The sequence below is a fragment of the Lytechinus variegatus genome, chromosome 10 (genome assembly GCF_018143015.1).
Source record: "Lytechinus variegatus isolate NC3 chromosome 10, Lvar_3.0, whole genome shotgun sequence".
Classification (NCBI taxonomy): Eukaryota; Metazoa; Echinodermata; class Echinoidea; order Temnopleuroida; family Toxopneustidae; genus Lytechinus; species Lytechinus variegatus.
In genome coordinates, this window is record NC_054749.1 from 33,635,713 (window position 1) to 33,641,565 (window position 5,853).

A 5,853-nucleotide genomic window follows, 5' to 3' on the forward strand; every position below is an offset into this window, starting at 1 on the left:
CATCATTGAGGCCCTGGCCCGTATAGAAATGAATATCAGACTGGTTCTGAATGCCATTTATTCAATGTCCCAGGGCCTATTATACGTATTCATGTGACCATAAAATGTGTTGCCCCCGTTACCGATTTGGATAATGGGTGTTCATATATGCCCATACCCCACCGAGGTATCAAAACGCTGAAATGATGGGGAAGGTATCGCTATATACCGTGTATACCCTGGTTATCATAATTGTCAATATTCGAAAATGAAGGACATTTGCCCTAGCACCTAAACATACGAGTTTGCTCATCATGCCAAATTTCTACTCTTGAATCCAGAAGGAAGAAACTCAGCTTAATCAGATTTCATAACTTTCTTAACCAAACATATAATGGTGCCTGGTTATCTCCAGAGAGTTGGAAACACTATTTCAACTCAAACAACAATACTATTTTACCATGGAGTGATTGCAACACAACAATCAAGTAGGTATGTGGAGCTTTGTTACAAAGTGAATATTATCCAAAATACATCTTAGCTACAATTAAATAATCATACAATTAAAAAAAAGTAACGAATCACTTTGGAAAACTTAAAAAATGATATGAAAAACATGTGAAGAGTGACCAACCAGAGGCAGTACCTAGAAATGCTAGATCGGGTGAGATTGTGATAAAATCAGACAATATTATTCAGCTGAAGATCCAATGTTGTGAATATATAAAGAGTTTATTCCAAAATCACTTTTCTGTAATTCAAAATTTGTTTAATTTACCACTTTCCCTTATCACTGCTGTTTTATTTTGAAATATAGTGCTATCATCTTCGATTAACTAAACCATGTTTTCAAAAGTCTAGCATTCATTATCAATTTTAAAGAACATTTTTGAAATTTTATTTTTCATGGATTTAGCTCCTTTTTTGGAACAAAACCTTGTAGAATGTTTATATTAGAAAATGAGTACAAAAACACATTAATACTGTCAAAGTATACATTTCACACCTTTTTTATGCTTATCCATTAAAAAATTATATTTTTTCATCTCTTCTAAAGACGGTGACTTTTCGATGTCTAATTCAAAAAGGAGCTAAATCTAAAAATATTCATAAACATTATTTCATCAAAATTAGAACTTATGGTGTGAACATGTATCCACAATATATTACTAAAATATTGAAAGCATAACTTTATGCAAAGTAGCAAATTTAACAAATTTGAATAACTGTATTGTGGATTTAGCTCCTTTTGGAATAAAACTCAAATTTGCAATCAATTTTTACCAACCTTCTCACTATTCTTTTAAAAAAAAAAACTTTCTCTTTTTCCAATCCAGATTTTTAGGTTTGTAAGTTTTCATTTGTATAGTTGTAACAATCTTTTTCTTCTTGTAAAGCGCTTTGGGCCATTCTGGGAAAAGCGCAGTATATAAATAATAATAATAAATAAATAAATAAATAAATAAAAATGCTATATATATATCATGTATCATATATATCATGATATATATATATATACAGTCAAACCTGTGTTAGTGGCCACCTTTCTATAGTGGCCACCTGCCTATAGTGACCACTAAAACTGATTCCCATGGAGGCAGATTGTTTGTATAAGAAACCTGTCTATAGCAGCCACCTGTCTGTAAAGGCCACATTTTGTGTTTCCCTTGGGTGGTCACTATAGACAGGTTTCACTGTATATCATGTATATAGGCCCTATATTCAAATTGGACAAAAGTGGATTTAGCCCCTTTTGGAATCAAGCTCCTTATATCTATAACTTATTTGATTAGGGAAAATCTTGTTTGAACAAAGCCGTCAGCAAATAGAAAATTAAAGATTTACATTTCATTTATTTACATCTCGAACATTTACAATAATGTTTTGTTCCATATATCTTGATACATAATCAATAGCACAAGGAAAATGTATATTACAATAATGAAGATAACTATTCAAACATGATGGAAACTATAGGCAGCTGCTAAAAAGCGGAGCTTGTAGTATGCAGCCTCCTAATAAAATATTCCTATAAACAGAAACAGTGGCGTAACTACGGGGTGCACGTGCCCCCCTCCCCCACTCATCGGCTGGCAAAAACAAACAAAAAAGAAACAAACGGGGGAAATGACAAAAAAGTGGGAGAAAGAAAGACAAACGTAGTAGGGGGATATATGTTACATGATATTACATTACATAAGAAATATTTTTACATTAATACATAGGGCTTATGTGTTCATCACTCCTGGTGCTCGCATTGTCTGCTTAATGAGATAAATATTCCATCCAAGGGGATTAAATGGTACTAAAACATTTTGTTTTCAAGTCAATATACACAAAACATATTTCTCCGCACTTCGAACTTTTATTATTTTATAGTGACAACTTTTTCACGACTACTTAAAGTGATTGCCCCCTTTTAAAATGTCTGGATGCAAAACATTTCCAATCCATGCTTAAGTTCGCATTAGGGGATCGGTGAGATATGTCTGCCCTAATTCCTAAAAAAATCAAAACAGTCCTTAAATTGTCCTTTTTTTCTGGTCTGAATATCAAAAATTTTCATCTCGTGCTTCGAGCTCGCATCATCTTGGTTCAAATTCAAATTCATTTATTTCACATCTTTAAAAAAAACAGGGTACAATGGAATAGTGAGTTAATCTAATTGAGTAACACAACATTGACAGTTGTAAATATTTAGACAAAATTGACAACTGAAGACAAAACATAAAGTATATGAATGGGATGTGAGGGAGTAACAAAAAGCCATTGGCCTATCTAGGCTACTCCCTTTTTACATTCATAACTGATAAGAAAACAATACAGGATCTTCCAATCAACTTTTGAGATTGAAAAACAAAGAACTCAAGATCAATCCAAATTAGTAGACTAGTAGAAAAAAGAAAATGGTTAGTGAAATACGTATTGTCTTTATGAATTCCTACAAATAATCCTTAGAATGCCCCCACAGGTCTGAATATATAAAACAATTTCAGTTCGCGCTTCACGCTCGCAATATTTGATTAGTGAGATAGGTATCATGTTCATGATTACAATGACTACAAAAAATGGCTAACTGCAAGCAGTCTTTAACCATGTTAACCATGATAACAGGTACCTTTTCGATCAGTTAAAAACGTATATTAAAAAAATCTGCTTGCGCTTCGCATTCACCATGTTCACATTAGTTATTTTGTTGCATACACATCTTGCTCAGGATCACAAACATTGCCCACATTGTTCAAATTTTAGGACAAAATACATAAAATTAAAAAAACTCGCGCTTCGCGCTTGCACTTTTATGAGATTATTGCATATTTATGTTTTATAAGAATAGAGCAGGAAGACAATTATCTTGTAGTGTTAATTAGGTAAAATTAACGTTGAATGACGCATTTTTAGGGAGGGAGTTGGAAAGAAAAAATGAACTTATTATTAACACCAATATTACGTGAAATTGTCCGGCATATATAGAGTTAACGTGCATTTTCCAAGATAAATTCTTGTCTATTATACTATCAGACCTAAATTTTTTGTTGAAGTAACCACTTCAATGTCTGTATTATCCAGTTTGATATAGTATGGTATTTTTCTATATAATTGCTAAAAAGCATACATTTCCTTTTTTGTACATTGATTGACACTTCAATAGACCTTATCCATTGTATTAATACACTTCAATGTTCAATATATTGACTAAAATATCGGGATAAGGATGAGAATAAAGAAAATTGGAATCGTCAGCAAAAAGGATATAAGATATTTTAGATGAGTTTTGGATGTCATTAATTCATATACAGATTGTCAATGGACCCAAGAACCTTTTCACGAACTCCGTATTTTCTAAGTTTGTAAATGTAGAAGTATTTCATGATTTATAGTGCCAAAGGCCTTGGAGAGGTCCAGTAAAAAAAAAAAATCAATAGCCTTTGTGATTTTTTTCAACAAATGAGAGTGATTTTGTCTCGGCCCTCATAATCCAAATTCTATGTTTTTCTTACTAACGTAACAAAGAAAAGATCAAGAAACAGTAAAAATTTATTATGAAAGCTAAACAAAAATCTGGTTGATTTTATGATCCAGAGATATGAGGGCTTAATTTTGGGCATTTGGCATGTCTACATTAAAAAACACCCTACCCCATCAACATCAGTCCCCTCCGATTATTATTGGCTCGTCGTGATTCGAAACATCATGTTTGGGGGTATGTACCACTCGCTATATACACATAGCCGAATGAACATAATGTTGCTGGAATAGGATGAGAGCTAAAAGCCTAAAACATCTTTAACATGCATTTTACGAGGAACTGTTGCGAGAGAAAAATAAATGAATTTACCTGAGTGAGAATTAACAACCTATATCATTGGCCTATAAACAGTTACCTAAATAGTTACGATTTTGATTATTACTTAAAGCATTTTAATAGTAGGGCATGCAGAGTAACATCATATCGATCGGAATTCGCACATAATCGTTATTTTCTCGGCACTCCCCCCGTAGAACCTCTCCGGATGAAACTGAATGACTCGAAGAAGTCCATTTATCACTATAAATTCACTTAAACCGAGTCTTATAACCACTTAATATAACATTAGCTCTTTTCCGTTTCTTTTTCTTTGTTATAGTTGCTCGTCGTGGGGGGGGAGCAAATCACTGTCATTACCGTTCTGACAAACCGAAAAGACAAAGTATCCAGTCATGATAGTTGAAGCACCTGACTTATCTGAAAAGAAAAAGAAATTCTTGAATTGAATTGCGAAAACGAAATCTGTTTATGGGCTTTATTTTCACTCTAAACGGTTTCTCAAAATACTTACCTTTAGACACGCTGAAGTATCGGCAGAGAAGGAGGCGGCTGAACACAACTTGAAGCGAAAGAGAGATGTGCATGTCAAGAATCATCCAAACGGATATACTGACAATAAAGTTATCATCATCAATTCCTTTACAACACTTAAACTATGCAGTCATCACTAAAAATAACCATGATTTTATTTCTTCTCAAGTGTGGCACGAAAGCTAAAGGATTATTAAAGAGAATACATCAGGAACAATAGTTATTTTTCAGTCTCACTTCAAGTATAGTAATAGTACGGACCAGTGGTGGTTCCGGGGGGGGGGCACATCCGGTCTGTGCCCCCCCTTGAGAGCCATAGTCAATATTTAAAATATACATATGCAGTTTTTACACAAGTGTGCCCCACCCCATTTGAAAGTTACGGCGTGGAGATATGTCGTTCATACACAAGTGATCTGAGGACCCTATATTTTCTTTTTTTTTGCTTGTCAAATATTCCTCTGCCCTCCCCACCCTGGAAAATCCTGGATCCGAATACGAAATGTCACCAAATTTGGAAAATTTGCCAACTGTTGATTAAATTGATACAAATTGTCCCTTTTTTCAAATTATCAACAGAATACGAAATACGGCAAAGTAAGTGAGAGCGGGGCGAGTCAGTTCCATTTTTTCTCTTCTTGAACTGTCATTTCTTTAGCAGGAAGGTCGTGCTTTGGGATGGATTATAGCGAGGACATGCATACGGTTTTGACAAGAATGGGCCGTAAAAAAAAATTTCGCTGCAGGGCGAACCTGTCCCACCCTCGGGCAATTTCGCCGTTTAGGCAGGGCAAGTTAGCCCATAGCAAAAAACAGTGATATATCAAGGAGCTTGCTCCTTGGATATATGAAACAAAATGTGTTCAAAGACACTATTTTTTTTATTGGAACAACGACTAATTCGATGATCTATGAAAATTATTAGCACATATACCGACATACTTGCAAGTCATATCATGCTTATGAGGATATTTGTTATATTTGTAGGCCTATCATGCATATGGGCCTGGTGGGTGTTTCATAAAGCTGTTCGT